Source organism: Protopterus annectens, chromosome 14.part0 (genome assembly GCF_019279795.1).
Source record: "Protopterus annectens isolate FY-2018-M chromosome 14.part0, PAN1.0, whole genome shotgun sequence".
NCBI classification, from domain to species: Eukaryota; Metazoa; Chordata; order Ceratodontiformes; family Protopteridae; genus Protopterus; species Protopterus annectens.
The window spans coordinates 983,698,814-983,720,158 of NC_056748.1; the positions used below are offsets into that span (position 1 = coordinate 983,698,814).

A 21,345-nucleotide genomic window follows, 5' to 3' on the forward strand; every position below is an offset into this window, starting at 1 on the left:
CAGATCTATTTTCCTGTATACCTTATGGGACAGGTATGAAAATGTTTGAGGAGGTTATTTATCAAGACAAAACTTTATCCCACAATGAAAAGGTAGTGAGCACAGGCCTCATGGAAATTGTTCTCCAAAATAATTTTTTATTTTTTAATGGAGAATTTTTTCAACAAATTCAAGGGGTGGCCATGGGAGCTGCCTGTGCCCCTACATTTGCAAATCTTATTTTGGCAAAGTGGGAAGAAACATTTGTTCTGTATTCGAAATTTAGTTCATGTTGGACTCTATATCACAGATTCCTTGACGATATAGTTATATTTTGGACAGAAAGTAGTGAAAAATTTTAAGAATTTATGGAATATATAAATAATACTACTAATTTCCTCAAATTTACTTACAAAACATCCTATGAAATTCTTCAACATTTGGATTTGGAAATATATCAGACAAATAATAAATTAGAAACTAGAATTCATAGAAAAATTACTTTTTGTAATTCCTTCCTTCACTATAACATTGCACATCCAGTGCACTGTAAAAAGAATATAGTAAAGGGGCAATTTGTCAGAGGTTGTAGAATGACTAGTTTGGATAGTGATTTTACTATTGAATGTAACTTACTTGAAAAATGTTTATGGATAGGGGGTGCCCTAAAGACTTTATTAAAAATATTAGGTCTGAAATAGAAAGGGGTAGGGAAAATAAATTTAAACCTATTAAGGTTTTAAATATTAATGATAAGGAAAACAATGAAATTGGGGATAAAGAGATGGAAAGTTTAGGTGAATATCAGCAAGCCCTTGTTTTGGAATACAATGCAACTAATTATAATATAAGAGGAACTTTCCAGAAAGAGTGGGAAAAATTTATTTCCCTTACTGACTTGGAAGATGTACCTAAGACAATACCAAAAGTAGTTTATAAAAATTTGAGCAGCATAAGGAACATTTTAAAAAATAAAAATAGTAATAATAAAACAAACCCCTTTAAGGATAGTGGAAGGAAATTAGGCACCTTCAAATGCGGAAGATGTAATCAGTGTGAATATATTATTAACAATGGAGAAATATTTTTGGAAAGTAGAAATAGGTGGATAAGAAGTAAAGGACATTATAGCTGTGATTCTAAGAGGTTAGTATATCTTGCTATATGTCAAAAATGCAACTCGTTTTATGTGGGGAAAACAGAGAGAACATTGAAAAGAAGAATATACGAACATATTTATGATATATCAAAAGGAAAAGAAACAAATGCATTATTCAAACATTCTAGAATATGTGAAGGTTATAAATTCTTCTTTTTAGTGCTTGAGCAAATTAAGAATGACATTAGGGGTGGCCCATGGGAAGAAAAAATAGAGTACAAAGAATTATGGTGGCAAGTAACCCTGGAAGCAGGTAAATTTCCAGGGTTAAATGATTATCTTTCTATTTTGCCAATATTAAAATTAACCAAAATGTAAATAAAAAGATACTAATGTAATATTTTTTTATGACAATAGATGGCACTGTTTCCCATGATTTTGCAAGCAGGAAAATGAACTACATTAGCATTGCTTTCATAAGCATTTTATTCTCTTGAAAAAGATCCGTTCTACTATATTTTGCAGTATTATAATTCAATGATTTTATAGCATTTATTGTGAATTATTTATGTGGTAAAATTTATTTATTAATATGATTTTAATATGTATTTATTACTAACAATGAATCCACATGAGGTATAATGAAATGGAGATAATATGATAGTGGCATTTGGCATGTTGAATAAAGTGGAATTTTAATTTTATCCAGCTCGTTTTGGCTTCTCTCCTAATCTACAGCTTTTCTTTTGGTTTTATTTGTGACTGTTGAGAGCTTCCACTATTTGATTTATTGAACATTATTACAATTGTTACAGTGTCTCAAGAGCATCCATATCACTGTATATCAACCAAACTGGATGCAGCGAAATGGGGAAGGTGTAAATCCATGCTGTCAGATCCTTTAGTGCGTGAGTTACAACAGTATGGTGCATAAGGAATTAATAGTGGCCTGACTAAGGGTGCTTCTGAGGCTAGAGACTAGACTAGGCTACATAATACTACATGCAAGGGGCAGTGCTCCTAAATGGAGACCAGATGCTCTATGCTAGAGACTTGGTTGGCTACAATCACCTGCATTAGAAGCTGAAGTTAAGTGCAAACTTGCAGTACTGTATTTAAGTCTTCTGTTAAGTGCAAACGTGCATTTTAAAAGTATTTTATTTTTTCTGTTACCTAACTGTTTCACTGAATAGTGTGCTGTGCATCTCTCTGCTGTAAGAGGGGGAGGTGGTCTTCTCACTTCTTTATCTGATATTTAACTGTTAGCCTAGAGGGTTTCCTCTGTACGTTAAGTGCTAGCCACAAAGTTTGAGAATTCATTTTATGCTCAATTTCTGAGAGACTTGGTTGGCTACAATCACCTGCATTAGAAGCTGAAGTTAAGTGCAAACTTGCAGTACTGTATTTTAGTCTTCTGTTAAGTGCAGACTTGCAGTTTTAAAAGTACTGTATTTTATTTTTTTCTGTTACCTAATTGTTTCACCTAATAGTGTGCTGTGTCTCTCTCTCTGCAGTTAGTTCCCCACCGACCCGCCCTGTTCTTGTCTTGGTGTTAGTGTTGGTGGCTCTGGAACTGCTCGCCCCTCCTGTAAGTCTGTATTTGAACACTCCTCCTGGGTCCATCTCATTTGCTCACTTAATTGAGTACAGTGAGATCATATTCTGAGTCTAGTGCTCACTCTACTTAATACAGAGAGAAGATTTGAGAAGGCCAACCCTCTTAGGTTCTTCCTTCCTCTCTCCTTACACTTTACTAACAAAAAAGAAACTGCACTTTATTTATCTGCTTTTACTGTATCTGTGTTTCCTCCTACTTTATTTTGCTTTTGCCTCGTCTTAAAAGTACTCAATTTTATTTATTCTGCTGCATTTATTACTGCTTGGTAGTAGCCTGGTTAAATTGTAACTCTTATTCTAAGTCTTTTGATTTAAGCACTTGGGTTTCATACCAGTTGTTTTACATTAAGAAGGGTTATGGTCTGTACTGTTGTGGCAGGACAGGTAGCTTACATCCTTCTAAGCTGGGAATTGCTGATTGAAGGCTCAGTGTCTGCTATTCTAAAAGTGTATTAGTTCTGGTTTAAGCACTTGGGCTTTAGGCCAGTTATTCTACATTAAGAAGGTTTGTGGTCTGCATTCTTGTGGGAGGAAAGGCTGGATTCTGCCCTTCTCAGCTGGGAATTTCTGGTCACAGGCTTATTGTGCCTACTTACTTGAACTGTTTCTTTCTGAAACTGGTGTGCCTTATTGCTGTAGCATAGACCAGATTCAGGCTTGCTGAACCAAGCTTTGTTTGTATAACTTGAGCACTGATCCAGGCCATCTTTTTTGGAGAAGGTTCCCCTGCACCCTAGTGGCAGGAGTGCGCAGTTAGAACTTGTCTGATTGAAGACACCTGGAACAGGGCTCAGTTTTGAGCTTTTTTCTGGTTAATTCGGTAACTTGTTTAAATCAGTTTGTTCATTTTCTTTTGTTTTATATATATAAAAAAGTGCACTTTATTCATCTGCTTTTACTGTATTTGTATTTCTTCCTACTTTATGACTAGGGGCACTGACTACAACTCTGATCTGAGATGTATAATAAGAAGTTATGTACTCACCATAACGTTCCATCTGAGTAGGTGGCTTCATTTGTCTGCAACCTGTGGGTCTTGGATCCGATATCGGAGCCGAGCCGGCAACTATTTTATACAGCTATGGATCCGAGCTCCTAGCTCCTCCCCTCACCCATAATCCCTTGCCAACCCCAAATGACCTCAGATCAAGTTTGCCCTGCTATATACCTGAAAAGGTATTCCAACAGGAAAAGGCAGGAGAAATACCAACATCTAACTCTTCTGAAGGCCAGGGGGAAGGAGGGGGAGATGGTTGCAGACAAATGAAGCCACCTACTCAGATGGAACGTTATGGTGAGTACATAACTTCTTAATCTGGAGTAGGGACTTCATTTGTCTGCAACCTGTGGGACAGAGTCCCCAGCTACCTGAATCTTGGGCGGCCATCATGGAAGGATGTTCCGGAGCACTGCGGAGCCAAAGGATGCTCTCCCTCTGGAAACGACATCCAGTTTGTAGTGGTTAATAAAGGTATGAGATGAGGCCCAAGTGGCTGCCAAGCAAATATCATCCAAGGGGCCTCTAGATCTGAATGCAGTAGAAGTAGATATGGAGCGAGTGGAATGTGCACAAACCCTTTGAGGTGCGGGCCTCCCAGAAGACTCATAAGCTAGAAGGATACATTGGGAAATCCAGTGTGATAAGGTGACCTTCAAAACGGCTTTACCTAAACTGAATTTGGCAAAGGAAATGAACAGCTGATCAGATTGTCTGTGACCAGCAGTCCTATGAATATAGAAACGCAGCTGCCTGTGCACATCTAATGAATGCAGCTTGTATTCTCCTTTATTTTGATAATTAGGCAAGAAAACAGGAAGATTAATGGACTGATTGATATTGGTTTCTGATACCACCTTAGGTAGAAAGGACAGATTGGTCCTGAGGTACACTCTATCCTGATGAAAAACCAAGTACGGGGGTTTTACGGAAAGAGCTTGAAGTTCCGAAACTCTTTTTGCAGAAGTGATGGCTACCAGGAATGCTGTTTTCCAAGACAGGTATTTAAGATCAGCCGAGGGAGCTGGTTCAAAGGGAGACGCAGTCAAGGCCTGAAGAACTAGCGATAGGTCCCAAGGGGGTATAGCTTCTTTGATAGGAGGCCTGAGCAGAAAAGTACCCTTGAGGAAGGTTTTACATAATTTAGCTGACGGACCTGTCTCGTGTCCTACGTGGTAATGGGAGATGGCTGCCAGTTGTACCTTGACTGTCGAACAGCTAGCCCCTTGCTGAAAAAGTCCGGTAAGGAAGTCCAAAACGGACGTTAGCGGAGCAGTGAAGGGGTCCAGATTATGATGTTCCGCCCAGACGGAGAAACGCTTCCATTTACTGCGGTAAATCTTCCTGGTGGAAGGTTTATGCGCTGCCACCCAGATGGCTTTGACTGGTGAAGAGATACCGGGAGTCCTCATTAAGAGTGGAACTGGAGCAGCCAAGCTGTCAGCTTCAGGCTGTCCAGATTCGGGGTCGGTAAGCCTGAAGGGTGGGAGATCAGATACGGGCTGGGATCCAGAATCCAGGGAGGATTCACCAAGTGAGACCACAGGTAAGGGAACCAAGTTTGTCGAGGCCAGAATGGGGCAATGAGGATCATTTTGCTACCCAACCGAGAGGCTTTCTGTAACATCTTTAGCATCAGGGGTGGAGGAGGATAGGCATAAAGTAGACCGGGCGGCCAAGCATGCACTAGAGCGTCTCTCGGGGATTCCCCTGGTGGGGGAATCAGGGCGAAGAAGTTGTCGCATTTCGTATTTGAGGGAGAGGCAAAAAGATCACAGCAGGGTTGCCCTCATTTTGCAAAAATCTGCTTCGCTACTCGGGGGTTGAGAGACCACTCATAAGGGGAAAGAATAGTGCGGCTGAGTTTGTCCGCCAGAATGTTGGACCGACCCGGAATGTGCATTGCGATCAGAAAGCGGTTGGTGGAGATCGCCCATTCCCACACTCTCATGGCTTCTCGGCAGAGAGGGTAAGACCTGGTTCCCCCCTGTTTGTTGATATACCAGACAACTGACATGTTGTCCGTCTGTATCGCAATAGTTCCTATGGGAAGAAAATTGTGAAGTGCTTGCAACGCCAACAGCACTGCCCTCATCTCCAGAACATTGATATGCAGGGAGGTCTCTGTGTCGTTCCATGTGCCTTGGACTGTTCTGCCTGAGCAATGCCCCCCCCCCCAAGGCGAGAAGCGTCCGTGGTCACCGTGACGAGAGGAGGTGGAGCGCAGAAGGGGCGACCTATATGGAGGTCTGGAGAATGAAGCCACCATAACAGGGCCCTCCTGCAAGTCTTGCTGATAGAGATAGAGTGATGGAGAGGAAGAAGCTGAAAGGACCATTGTACTTGAAGGATCCACTGTAGTACCCTCATGTTTAGGCGAGCGCATGGAAGGAGTGTAATTGCCGCTGCCATAGAGCCCAGTGCCCTCAGGACCAATTCCACGGGTGGAGCTTCTGACTGGAGGATGGCTCGCACATGTAAACCCAGATTCTGTAGTCGTTCCGGAGTGAGGTAGGCTCGCAGACTTCTCATATCTAATCTGGCCCCTATGAAGTCTATCACTTGTGTCGGAGCAAGGGAGGATTTGTCCGTATTGATCGTAATGCCTAACTGGGGGGCTAGGCAAAGAAAAAAATCTCTGGCTGAGCAGAGTAGATGCCTTGTTGGGGCGGTCAGGAGCCAGTTGTCCAGGTACGGGAAGACCTGCATTCCCTGGAGTCTCAGGTGGGCCTCTATCACTGCTAAAACTTTGGTGGACACCCTTGGGGCTGTGGTGAGGCCAAAGGGAAGGACCCTGAACTGATAGTGGCTGGTTCCCAGCCGGAAGCGAAGAAACCTCCTGGATCGTCTGTCCATTAAAATGTGGTAGTACGCATCCTTGAGGTCTACTGAGCACATCCAGTTGTTCTCCCGCAAGAGGGGGAGAATGGATTGAAGAGTGACCATTCAGAATTTTTCCTTGGTTACCGACAGGTTCAGGAGGGAAAGGTCTAGAAATGGTCTCAAGTCCCCCGTCTTTTTTGGCATCAGAAAGAACCTGGAGTAAAACCCTAATCCGAGCTGGTCTGGGGGGACGGGTTGGATGGCTCTTTTCTCTAGCAGCTGCTGGATTTCTGCGGCTGCAGCTTCCCTCTGAGCGGGTGGTACATCGGGGAGGTTTCTGAGTCTGGGGACATGTTGCATTGGGATTTTGTAACCTCTGGATATGATACGAAGCACCCTGCGGTCTGACGTGATTGACTCCCATGCCGCCAGGTGCCTCGAGAAATGCCCCCCGACTGCCTCCAGAGTGGAGCAGTCGGGCAACCCTTCAGGGCTATTGCGTGGGCCAATCAGAGAAGGATTCTCTGGACCCAAAATTTCTCGGAGCCCCTCTGCCTCTAGGGCGGCATCCTCCCTGTCCTCCTCTGCCATGGAAGGACTGGTTGTCCGGAGCAGGTTGGGAATGTTGCGATTTCCGGAACCACATCTTCTTCTGTCCCTTTTGGTTCTTGGAGAAGGACCCTGGGGAGCAGAGAAGCGGACTCCGATGGCAGACGTCTTCCTGTCCTTCTTGCTCTGGACAAGTGTCTCGCGAATGGTCTTGCCAAACAAGGCAGAACCATCAAAGGGGGCATTCGCAAAGGACGCCTTAAAGGGCTCCGTGAAGTCGCAATGTCAGAGCCAGGCCTGGTGTCTCATAACTAGGCCCGCTCCGCTAGCTCTAGCGGCTCCCTCAGTGGTGTGGGACAACAGCCGCATAGAGGTGTTGGAAATAGATCTAAGAGTGGCCATATGAGTGGAGTACAACTGCTTGTCCTCCGCCGACATGGACTCTGGGGGGGAAGCAGCGTATTCTTTAATAAGATCTCGCTGCATCCTGATGACATGTGCCATGTAGTTCAGGGACCTTACTGAGAAGGTCGCTGGACTAAATACCCGCTTCCCAAGGCGATCCATCGAGCGGGACTCCTTGCTCGGTGGATGGACCGAGGGGCGCTCCTGAGCTAGTTCCCTCTTAGTGGCTGCCGCCATCAACATGGCATCTACGGGGGGGACCCTTGCTCCAGTGGGACCGGTCTGCAGGGGGGCTCAAGATCCTATCCGGGTGTTTAGGGACTGGCTCCACAGTGTCCGGCTCCTTCCACGCCCTGGTGGTAATAAGGTCCACCAGGGGGTCGGCCGGAGGGGACACCCAAGAGGTAGACGGGCCTGCTTCGAATGCCTCCAGGAACACGGACTCGTTGGAGGAAGCCTTGGAGGCAGACCACCCCCCCCTGATCCTGAGCATTTCCATGATGTCTCCAAAGAAAACATCCTCAGGGAGTGACCTTGGGGAGCCTTCCCCTTCATCCAAGTCTGTGTCCTCTGTTAAGGAATCGGGGGAGTCCACGTGCCTCCTCTTACACTTGTGCTTGCGTGGCACTTCCTCGGGGGGGCTGTCCGAGGAGGTCTCACCAGCAACATCCTGTTCCAATGGAACAACCTGGGACATCAAAGCAGGCTGTCCCTGTGGCCGGGTGATGGGAGCCTGACCCAGCAGAGAGGGAGTGCAGGGTGGAGCCGAGACAAGGGCCGGGGGTCCGGATGCTCTCGACAAAGCCCTCTCCACTGCATCGAAGGCCGAGGGGGAGCCGCTCTCCCTGGGATCCGAAAGTCGACTCCCACTCGGATCCAATGAAGGGATCGGAACCGGCGCAGAGACCGTCGGATCCGAGGGACCAGTGTGCTCCGACCTGGACGGAGCCGAAGGCACACTGAATCCCTCGGATCTGAAGCTCGCCCCACGGCTCCGAGAGGTCGGATCCGACAATGGAGCCGACAGACTCGAGGGCAGGGTCAGATCCGAAGTACTCAGTACTGTTGGTGCCGACCCACCCCCGGTTCCGACGCTGCCCGGCTCCGAGCGCTCACGAACCCGGGAAGCGGGTAGGAGAAGGAGCAATCGGAACAAAGAAAGGTGTCGAGCTCCCACCCGAAGGGGGGGGAGGCAAGAGCACTCCCATCAGCAGCTGGGCCTGGATGAACCTCCTCATCATCCGTTCCGAGTCTGCATCAGACAGGCTGTAGGTTGATCTCGAAGAGGCCACCAAGGCAGGCCTGGAATGCCGCCTCGATGACCTCGACGGAGATCGGGTTCCCTCCTCCTCGGGTCCCGGGGAAAAGCAAGCAGATCGGATCCGAGGAGGAGGAGACCTGGAAGCCGTGGAGGGAAAAGCCCGCTTAGCTGAGGGGGCCGAAGCGGAGGCCTCGGCCCTCCACTTGTGGTGCTTCTCCCTCCGTTTCTCCCTCCTGGCCTCCCTGTCCTCCGGCGCTTTAGTGGGAGATTGAATCCCGGCCGGGGGAAGGGGGGCAGGAGTGGCTACCACCACAGGCTGAGGAGGTGCCACGGGAGGAGCAGAGGCTGAAGCCGAATCTGGGGGCAAAAGTCCCGCCAGGATCAGCTTCGACCTCCGCTCTTTCAGTGTCCTGGGGATGAACGCTGCACAAATGGTACAGCCCGAGGGCAGGTGTTCAACCCCAAGGCACCGAACACACCTAGTGTGGCCATCTGCCGGGGAGAGCTTATGGCCACACTTGGTGCACTTAGAAAAAATAGGCTTAGGGGCCTCTGCCATACCTAAACTAAGGCTACACAAACACACTAGGCCCCAAACGCAATCACACACAAGCACACACTAACGACCAGCGAGGGGAGGGTAAAAAAACAAAAAATTTAAAGCTAACAGGCTAAAGAAAACCTAGGACACTCACACTGATTAAACTAAAAAAAAAAACTGTGAAAAATTCGCTTATCTATAAGAAATCACTAGGAGCTCACAATCCAGCTGACACACTTTAGAGCGGCAAACTAGATCTGTGGTCATTTGGGGTTGGCAAGGGATTATGGCTGAGGGGAGGAGCTAGGAGCTCGGATCCATAGCTGTATAAAATAGTTGCCGGCTCAGATCTGATATTGGATCCAAGACCCACAGGTTGCAGACAAATGAAGCCCCTACTCCAGATCAATAAGTATCCTTTTCTGTGCATTTAAAGTGTTTTTTTTATTGTATCTGCTTTATTTTCTGGAAAAAAAAAAAAAAAATATATATATATATACATACATACTTGTTTCCCACCATTCTAAACTAGTATAGTCTAGTTTTCACGTTAGTGCTGAATTCAGGGCTGTGTTACAAATCTCTGTGTTTTCCCATACCTTACTTGGATACTTGGATAGAAGCAAGTTTCTCTGCTCACCTGTGACAGAGGGGAGCTTTAAGCAGCCTATCTGTCCCTGGAGGAGTGGTTTCAGCCCAGAAATTAGTAGTTTATTGGCCATTTTGGGCTAATTTCTATCTCTTTCATTTCCCTGCTATAAAAACCTCATTTGCCCGGTTCTGCGCGCCGGGCAGTGCCGGTTAGCTAGGGTATAACTATGCCCAGCTCCACAAAATCTCCTCTTCAATTTTTCCCTTGGAACTAGACAAACATTCAACTTAAGCACTCAAGCCATTCATTTCTCAGCCTGGCACTTGCTCAAAATTCATAGCAAGCACTTATAAACCCTAGCACTAGACCCCCCTATACTGTACAGAAGGACAAGGCTCTCTATTCGACCTTACCGGCCAATCAGTAAAACAGTTCACTGTACCTATCCAGGCATGTCCAAAGGGCAGTTTCAGGTGTACTCTCCAGTCCAACTGGTGAATCTGGGCACTTTGAGGCAATGTTACAACTGCCTCATGTACACAGACAACCCTCTCCTCCTACCACCAAATACTAATACAAGCGAGAGATGCAATTATACAGCCAAAGTGGAGGCTTAGCTCTCTTAACCCAAGACTGGATCAGACATTCAAGAGGAGAAGGGAAATACTTGCATCAAACCACTAGTGTCACACAGACCCATTAAACCAGCACCGGCAAAAAACACACATAAATACACAAAAACATACTTGGAGGCTCTAAATAAAAATCTGCAAAAGCAACAGAGACTTCCAAAGCACACATCCAAGCAACCTCCACCCAACACAAACCATGAAACACATACTTCACAAAACAAGTGTGCCACGCAATCACAGACCTTAAGGCAAAATAACATACACAACACACAAGTAATAGGTGACTCTGTAATAGTCAGGAACACTGACGTCCCACTCACTAGGCTGAAAAAGGAGAAGGTTACTGTTAGCTGGCTATCGGGTGCCAGGATCCGCCACATAAAAAAAGCACTCAGGTCACTCCAGAACATCTACAAATACGACTCTGTCACTGTCCATGTTGGTGTGAATGACCTGAGCCGTACCTCCCTGGACTACATGAAAAGAGACATGGAAGAGCCCTCTGATCACATAGCCCAGGCCGGTATGACTCTGACCAGCATCCTGCCCTCACCAAGAATGATACGACGGTATAAAGAAAAAATTATCAATTTCAACAAGTGGCTAAGTTTCTGGTGTCATTCAAAGGGGATCCAGTGTCTGTCCGCCTGGGATGACATGCTCGACAAGCCACGCTGCTTCACTAGAGTCAGCTTGCACCTGTCACCCTTAGGCTTTCGAATACTGGCCAAGGCTCTTGCCACCCCCATAGTGCCTTTTTTAGGCAAGGCTCAAAAGATAAACCCACCACCGTAAATAGCACAAGTAACAAAAACTGAGGGTAATGCTACTCAATGCCAGAAGTCTAAACCTCAAAATGCACGCACTCGAGGCACTCCTCAGTATGGAGAAAATCGATATATATGTGCAGTAACAGAAACCTGGTTTAAGGGTCCAGAGAGCACCCCAGCACTACCAGGTTACAACTCATACCACACATTTCGGCCACAGAACTGGGAGCGAAATACAAAAGGCGGGGGCGTATCCACATTCATCAAGGATACCCACACCTCCAGTTTAGTGGCACAGCATGATGTTTCAGAGATCATCCACGTGCAACTAACAATGGACAAAACTGCAATTCAAATGGTAGCTTGCTACAGATCACCCACCATGTCCCAAGACACCCATTCCGCATTTCTGGAAACATTGGGAAACATGAAGGTCCTACAAAACACCATAATATTGGGTGATTTCAATTACCCAAACATTAATTTGGAGAACTACTCAAGTATTAACTCCCTTGCCCAACATTTCCTAGAATTTATAATCTCAAATGCCCTGGATCAACTGGTCAACATGCCCACCAGAGGTGACAACATATTGGACCTGGTCATCATCATGTGTGTTCCACACCAGAGGTCAAACCCTCGCTGGTTAGATCTGACCATAAACAAACCACTCTTGAGATACACATCCCCCCACCCCCACCCCCGGACAAAGAAACCACCATGAAAAACTTTTCAAAAGCAGACTTCATGTTACTTAAGACTGAGGTGGAAAGTTTCAAAGCCCCCCATGCTAAAGGATAACGCTGTCCAAGCTGCAAAATCCTTTACTAATGCATTCTACGTGCACCTACAAGAATGCATGGATCATGCAATCCCAAGCAAACACTCACTCCTCCAAGAAAAGGAAACCAGTCTGGTGGACCCCTGCCATAAACAAGCTATACAATAGAAAGAGGAAACTAGTACAGAAAAGAGTAAAATCCCAAGAAGGGAAGACATCCCTGATCGGTATCAGCAAGAAACTATGATCCCTCATAAAATAATACAAGGTGAGCTTCGAAAGAAAAATTGCCAAGGACTCCAAAGATAATTACAAGGCAATTATCAAGAATCTAAGTGGCAATGCTCAGATCTTCTCAGAGTTAGTGCAGAATGGCACAAAATACACTGAACCAACTGATATCTCCAACATCCTGGCAGACAGGTTCAGTGCAAACTTCACCCCCCCTCTCACCCCCAAAAGGGTCCATAACCATACCAGAAGAATGTAGAGCCCCTGAAATCACAGACACTCAGGTTAAAACAGCCCTCTCCAAAGCGAAAAACACAGCATGAATGAGACTGGACGCTGTCCCAGGCTGCGTCCTACACGAGCTCAAAGACGAACTAACCCCTCACCTAAACACACTGTTCAAACTCAGCCTCTCCACAGGCTACATACCCATAGAAGTGGTGCACAGCAACAGTTATTCCGCTCCACAAAGGTGGAGTCAGAACAGACTCCGGGAACTATTGCCCTATAAGCCTGACTAGCTTGGTCTGCAAGGCTATGGAACTCATTAACAGAGACATTGGGAACCTCCAAACACTGGACCCTATCCAGTTCAGCTTTGTTAAGGGCATATCATGCCTCCTAAACCTGGTGGACTTCTTTGAGACAGTTACCAAGGCTATAGACTAGGGAGAGGTGGTACACACAGCCAATTAAGCAACAGAGGCTGAAGTAATCAAACCCTGGACTTCAGGACCATAAATCAACAAATAAAGTAAAAAATAAAGCAGCAGCTCTCTGAAACAGTTAACTGCAGTGCAAAATAATAAAGCTCTTATCTACCAAGGATGGAATAGAATTAATTCAGGACCCTGTCATGTGTGACAAAAAGGCACCAAGCATACTGGAGCTCAGGGAAAATGAGCATATGGCAAGTTGTAATAATGAAGGTTTACTCAAGAGAAATACTGGTTTGCTGGGTGGGCACTCAGTATTATAAAGCTATCAAAAACAATGGGTGGGAAAATACTTAAATAGTTTACAAAACAGATAATAGCAATGAAAGAAGGGAGGAAGGGACTTTGGAAGACAAGTTACCAGCTAATTCAAGCTGTAAGAAGCAGGTTAGCTAGACAGGAATCTAAGAAAATTAAGTCAATATTAGTGGTCTAGTCCTATGTTCTATGAAAAATACAAGTCAATGACCACATGTTGGTTAGAATTTCAGAAACTTTTTTAAAACCTTTCTGAATTATAACTTAAGGGATCTACCTGAAAAGAACGAAAGCTGAAAACGCCGACAACGTAAATGATCGACAGTCAAGAATCCCGGCACTGAAAACACTGACATGCGAAACGAGCTCGACTGTGTAAGTATGCGATAGTGACGGACTTTAGGGTTAGGGTGCGGGTAAGGTAAGTGTGCGTTAGTGATGGACTTTAGGGTTATGGTGCTGGTAAGGTAAGTGTGCGTTAGTGACAGACTTTAGGGTTAGGGTGCAGGTAAGGTAAGTGTGCGATAGTGACAGACTTTTGAGTTGGCGTGCAGGTAAGGTAAGTGTGCGATAGTGATGGACGTTAGGGTGTAGGTAAGGTAAGTGTGCGATATTGACGGACCTTAGGGTTAGGGTTTGGGTTATGGTTAGTGCATAGATAGTTGTGTATGTAAGGTTTAGTGTAGGTTTGTAAGGTTTTTGGTGTGCTTGTGTTGTGTGTGTTTTTTTTGGAAATGGGTTTGTTTTGTTGAGTTTCGGGATTGTGGTTTGTCGGGCATTTACACTTTCGTGTATTTCAACTTTCGTTCTTTTCGTGTCGGTGTTCTCGTTGTCATGCTTTTAGCTTGCTGATCATTTCAAGTAGATCTAACTTAAGACATTGGCAAACATAAATGTATATAAAAGAAAACAAACCATATTAAGAAGTTCCCAGTTACAAACATTATACATCATATATTTTTATGTAACTATCATCAATCTAACATTACATAAATTGCTGAATTCCTGCTTCCCCTTAAATGTCATTCTTCCTCCTCAAAAACATTATTCTGCATGCATTGTTTCCATAGTTTCCTGTTTTAATATGCAATTTGATCTTATCCTTTTGTAAAGATCCCACTTCCATCTCTTTTATCTTTGTTGCAATAGTCAATACTTCAAATGCAGTTTGTTTACACTCTGATTTCCATTTTCTAATAATTGCTTTTTTGGCAGCAACCAAAAAACTTAGCAAGTCCTTACTATGTCTAGGCAATTCAGATCTTGTATTCCGGCTCTAAAAAATCATTTCCTTAGCTACATCCACTTGCTGACCCAATATTTCTGACAGAGTATTCAAGGAATTTTTGAAATCTGCAAACTCATTACACTCTCAGAACATATGTTCCCAGTTACCTCTTTCTTCCCCATCACACCCCCAACATTTGTTATCTATTTGAGGAAAAATTCTTTGAAGTCTACTTAGTGTATACAAATACATATGCAAACACTTCAAAGCAAAAATTCTACATCTTCCAGACTTTGTTGCATAGTTGGAAGTTATACAAATGTCCTTCCATTCTTTTCTTGTGAATTGCTTATCTAATCTATCTTGCAAATCTTTTACAACCTCCTCTGATTGATTCCTATAATTATTGTGCAATATTTTATATCGCCTATTAATTATTCCTTTTTTTTACAGCAGCTAATAGGTTCATAGGTTTATACTAGGCTATCTGCCCTAGGGCATTTATAAGCCTAGCCCAGAGTTTTTGTGGCTTACGCCACCCCTTTCTATTGAAGGATATTATTCCCATTATTTTGCTGTGCCTCTGTCAAGCAGTGACACTGATGTAATCCCTGGGGTATACCTGCGATCTCCCATCCATTGGTCAAGATTTCTCTTGAACAAAGCCAGCAAGGTGCTCTGCCTCACATGTACCGGGATTTTGTTCCACAGCATAGGGAGTCTCTGGGTGATGAATCTGTCCCTCCAGCACGTCCTATTTATGACCGTGTCAAGGTTTAAGTCTCGTGCTCTTGTGGATCTGATGGATTTAGATTTTTTGAGGTGAAGCATGTTCATTAGTTCCGGGTTGGACATGGCCTTGTATGTCAGGCACAGATCACCTCTGAGCAGGCGGTAAGCGACTAAGTAGAGCTGGAGCTCCTTCAGTCGGGCAGCATAGGACATATTTTTGAGACCCTTTATCCTTTTGGTGAGGAACATTTGGGGCCTTTCCAATTGCTGTAGGTGTCGGGTCAGATACATTCCAAATGGGGCGTTGTACTCAATCATCGGTCTGATGAGTGATGAGTACAGGGGAATGATGACCTCCCTTGACCTAGATGTGAAACCCTTCATGATCAGGTGGGCAATGTAGAAGGTCTTCCTAACAACTTTGGCAACGTGGGTGTCAAATGAGAGATTGCTATCAACCTGGGTTCCCAGATCCCTGATAACCTCTTCTGTGTTTAGTGGATTGCCACCTATATGGTAGCTAGGGGTAACCTTGTTTTTCCCAAAGGGTATGACTATGCATTTTTTAGCGTTTAACTTTAGGCCATGGCTTTGGCACCAGTTATCCGTTTCTATGAGACCCTTCTGAAGGATATCTGTGTCTGATGTGTTTTCAACTATGGTGCCCAGTTTGCAGTCATCTGCAAACTTTGTCAGCCATAATCCTCCTGTGCTTGCCTGTACTTCTGAAAAGTAGATGCCGAACAAGAGTGGACCCAGGACCGAGCCCTGTGGGACACCGCTTGTGACAGACTTGGAATCTGACATGGCGCCAGCAACTCTAACCCTGTGGGTTCTGTCACTTAGCCAGTTTGCAACCCATCTTGTGACGTATGGGTTCACATTTAAACTGGTGAGTTTTTCTATGATGCCTGAGTGGGGTATCGTGTCGAAGGCCTTTGCCAGGTCAAGGTAGGCTGTGTGAACTGCCTTGCCCTCATCAATGGCCTTGGTGACTGTTTCGAAAAAGTCAACCAAGTTTAAAAGGCACGATCTGCCCTTGACAAAGCCAAATTGGGTTTGATCCAATGTCTGCAGGTCCCCTATGTCTTTATTTATGAGTTCCATAATGATCCTCTCCATAGCTTTGCAGACCAGGCTTGTCAAGCTGATGGGACGGTAGTTTCCAGGGTTGGTGGAGGCACCGCCTTTGTGTACTGGGACCACAGTAGCCGTACGCCATTCCTTGGGTACGTATCCTGAGGTGAGGCTAAGATTAAACAGCTGCCCTAACTGCGGGTTTAATTCCTCAATGAGCTCGTGGAGCACACAACTGGGGACACCATCTGGTCCCATGGATGCTGTGTTTTTCGCCTTGGAGAGAGCTGTTCTTACTTGAGCATTTGAGATGTTTGGGAGGATACAATCCTCTGGTATAGATATTTCTCCTTTTGGGGGGGGGGAGAAATTTGCACTGAACCTGTCAGCCAGTATGTTGGCAATGTCTGTAGGTTCAGTGAACTTTACATCATTTTGAACCAGTTCTGAACATATCTGGGAGTTTCCTCCCAGGTTTCTAACATAGCTAAAAAGGCCTTGTGGTTGCCTTTTGAGTCCGTGGCAATTTTTCTTTCAAAATTTGCTTTGGAGGATTTTATGAGAGTTCTTAGTTTTTTACTTACGATGATCAAGGGTGTCTTCCCTTTTGAGGATTTTGCTCTATCTTGTAGTAGCTTTCTCCTTTTATTGTAGAGCTTGTTTATGGCTGGGGTCCACCAGACTGGACGCCTGCCTTTGGTACAAAGAGTCTTTGTTTTGTTTGGGATTGCCTGATCCATGCAGTCCTGGAGGTGCTGGTAGAAGGCATTTGTAAGTGATTCAGCGGCTTTAGTGATGGTTTCCGCTGGCTCAGGGGCCTTGAAAGAGACCACACCAGTCCTAAGAAGTGTGAAGTCGGCTTTAGAGAAGTTCTTCACTGTGGTCTTTTTTATCTGGGGTGGGAGCGGGATGTGGACTTCCAGTGAGATTAGTTTATGATCTGATCTCACCAATGAAGGGTATACCTCCGGTGTTGAACATTGTGACCCCATGTTTGTGATGATGAGATCCAGTATGTTTTCACCTCTTGTGGGCATGGTGACTAGTTGTTCCATGGCATTAGAGTTTATGAACTCTAGGAACCTTTGGGCTAGAGTGTTGGGGCTTGAGTACTGATCCCAGTCTATGTTTGGATAGTTGAAATCACCTAGTATGATGGTGTTTGGGGTTACATTTATCCCCTCCAGAGTTTTCAGGAATGCTGTGTGAGGATCCTGAGTTTGAGAGGGTGGCCTGTAACATGCTACAAATTGTAGAGCAGTCTTGCCTACGGTTAATTGCACCTGGATGGTCTCCGATGCATCGTGCGTTGCCACCAACCTGGAGGTGAGGGTATCTTTGATGAATATGGACACCCCTCCTCCTTTCTTGGTGTTGTCTGGATTTTGTGGCCGGAACGCATGATATGAGGTAAAACCTGATAGTGCCGGGGTGCTCTCAGGAGCCTTGAACCAGGTTTCAGTCACAGCACAGACATCGATGTTCTCCATACTGAGAAGGGCTTTGAGTGCGTGCATCTTGAGGTTGAGACTTCTGGCATTGAGCAGCATTACCCTTAGTTTTTTTTCCTTTGTTTTGTTCTAGGGTGGTAGGTTTAGAATTTGAGCCTGGCCTAAAAAAGGCACTATGGGGGTGGCAAGAGACTTTGCCAATATCCGGAAGCCCAGGGGTGACAGGTTCAAACCATCCCTTGCGAAGCAACGTGGCTTGTCCAGCATGTCATCCCAGGCAGACAGACATTGGATCCCCTTTGAATGACACCAGTGATTAAGCCAATTATTAAAGCTGATCATCTTTTCTCTGTACTGTGGCATCATTCTTGGTGAAGGTAGGATACTGCTCAAGGTCAGGGTCATACCTGCCTGGGCTACATAATCAGAGAGCTCCTCTATGTCCCTTTTCATGTAGTCCAGGGAGGTGCGTCTCAGGTCGTTCACACCAGCATGGACAATGACTGAGTCGTACTTGCTGTCGAGTGACCTGAGTGCTTGCGTTATGTGGCGGATTCTAGCGCCCGACAGGCAGCTTACTGTGACCTTCTCCTTGCTCAACCTGGTGAGTGGGACGTCAGTGTGTCTGACTATGGAGTCACCTATGACAAGAGTATCTGGCATTGTGTTTGGCCTTAAGGGCTGTGACTGTTTGGCACACTGACTTTGTGGTCTATGTGTTGCATGTGTATTGGTCTGTGGTGGTAGTTGTTTGGGTGTCTGCTTTGGTGGCCTCTGCTGTTTTGGTAGATTTTTGGTCAGAGCCTCCGAGTATGTTTTTATGTGTTTGTGTGTGTGATATGAGGTTGTGCTAGTGCTATGTGAGACTGGGTTTGTGGTGTTCTAGATTCAACTAAAAAAACTATACCAGAGTAGGTCTTTCACTTAGGATTCCACTATCATTTTCTCTTTGCCTATACTCTGAAATCAGTCGCTGACAGGGAAGGCAATTCAACAGCCTGCAGTACAAAAGTCTTCTTGGCCTCCTACAATTATTCTATTACCATTCCCTAAATAGTTATTTGCTTGCAATACATTGATTCCTTTGCCAGTTTTCACCAATAAATTCCAGCCCCCTCCTTCCTATACTCTGTTCCCCTAGATGCAATCATCCCTATCGGCAAAATCTCTTTTTTCCATTCTCATGTTTGCTTAGTTCTTAGAACACTTTCTACTACTTTATGAATATAATATTCTGTATGGTTGTTATTCTCGTTAAAGATCTGCACCCAAAATCGCACTCTCTCTGCATTTCTTGAATTTCCCCGTTCCATCATCTCTTTCCACTGTGAATTATAGCTTTCTGCTTATGTTATGCATATCAGCCTTAACTGTGTAGCTCTAAAATATCCCCTGAAATCAGGTAATCCTAAACCACCTCTTTCTGTTGGAAGGATCATCTTATTGGCAAAGAAAATAAGGGACGCAGAAATTCAAAGATATAATTGGTATTCCATTTAACCCTTGCCCTCTTCCCCTCCCAGATAAATTCCTTCAACTCTTTATTAATCTCCACAACTTCTCCTATTGTTGATAAAATATGCCTGACCTGTATATAAAACTAAATGGAGTAAAAATATTTTCACCGCTGGTATCTTGCTATCCATATCTATAAAAAAAAGCTTCCAGTTTCTCAGTGTTTGTTTTATCTTTTGTTTAGTCTCTTCCCACATATCATTAGCTGCCATAACATATTTTTTAATCCATACTCATGGATAATTCATTTTATTGTGCCCTGTAAATATGGCTATTGCTGTACCAGTTCATGCATGGGTACATAGTTTATAGCTATAGAATTTGTTTTATTTTCATTAATTTTATATCCAGAAAAGATTTAAAACTGTCTCAAGATGTACAACACTGAATTGTCCTTTTCTGGTTTTATCAGGTACAAAATAATAGCATTTGCAAATAAATCCATCTTTTCTTGATCATACCAATTATATCTTTGAATTTCTGAGTCCCTCATTTTCTTTGCCAATGGCTCTAAATATAAAGCAAATAACAAAGAGAAAAGAGGACACCCCTGCCTGGTTTCTCTGTTCAGATACACCTTTTTAAAGAGGAAGCCTCCTAGATTAATGTTTGCCACAGACCCTCATATATCCTCTTAATTAACCCTATTATTATATCAGGGAATGCAATTACTTCCATTGCGCTACTCATAAAATACCAGCTTACTATGGCAAATGCTTTCACTGCATCAAGATCCACCAACAGCAGAGGAATTTTATTATAGTATATATGCTTCATTCTGGATCATTACTGTTTTAGGAATGTTATCAAATGTTTTCCTCCCCTCCACGAAACCACACCGATCCATATCTATGAATTTTTGCAACACCTTTTCCATTTTTTAGCTATTATAGACATAAACAATTTATAATCATGGTTTAAAACTGAAATGGGCCTATATGAAGCTGGGTCTGATAAGTCTTTACTATCTTTAGGTACTACAGCCACCACAGCTTCTTCTAGAAAGTTGGTGCTTTCCCTACTTTTAAAATAGTGTTAAACAAAACCTTCCAGACATTTATCACTTTCTTCTCTCCTAGCTTCCAAACTTCCACAGGAATACCACTATTCTTGGAGACTTATCTGCGACTGATTACATTTCACTGTTTTTATCTTATCATCTCCTATGCTGTTAACTGTTGAGCCTCATCTGCTTGTACCTTTGACATACTTAAGTCTTCCATAAATATTTCCTTTTCTGCTCTTTCTTGATTTCCACATTTCTCTGATTTCTACAAATGTTCATAAAATTCCTGAAATTTCTCAAAAACCCATATAGGAACTCTGGTTACTTTTCTTGTTATAGACTCCATTCCTTAAATTATTCTCTTTTGAAGAGGCAGGTGGAGAAGAACTAGTGTCTCATTTTTATTTCATTACCCTGCATTTTTATCTTAGTTGCTACTGGTACTTGTGTGTTGAAGCTTTCGATTAAATGTACATGTTTCTGTGAAATATAATTTATGTCTAGTCTAATCCACTTATCGTACCTTGGGGAATAATACGTAAATTCTATGCGAGTTTCTGCTACTAAATTCACATATTCCACTCCAAATATTTTCATAAATTTATTCAGGATTCTACTCTATTTTGTTTTATTTTCCCTTCTAGGTCCCCCAGATACATCCTCACTGTAATATTCCCTGCTGAAGGCTGATCATTTGTCTCAACATGTTCTTAAACTCCATAATAGCAGTTTTAGGTGCAATATAAATACATGGCAGAGTAATCCTCCTCCTCCCTCACCAGTAGACCCTTACTACCACAAAATCTACCTTTATTGTCTTTTTTACTCCTCAATCACTAGTGGAGCTCCTCTAGTAATTAGTATAAGTATTGCCCTTTTCCTTTGTCCCTGATACTCTGCTGAATATCTCTCCTGAAATCCTTTCTTTATCAAATTCACATGCTCACTTCTTTCCAAATATGTCTCTTGTAGCATTGTTATTTGTTCTCTGCATTTCTTAATAAAATCCAATACTCTTTCCCTTTTGTTTATACCTATGAGGCCATTAACATTCCAAAATCATATGGATAGTGTAGCCATTATGA

General features: G+C 44.0%; 1 protein-coding gene across 1 annotated transcript in view; it reads right to left on the minus strand.

The window, feature by feature from the left end:
- WDFY4 (WDFY family member 4) overlaps window positions 1–21,345 on the minus strand; it is a 4,454,583-nt gene that overhangs the window by 191,616 nt on the left and 4,241,622 nt on the right. The gene's annotated exons all lie outside the window — the stretch shown is intronic.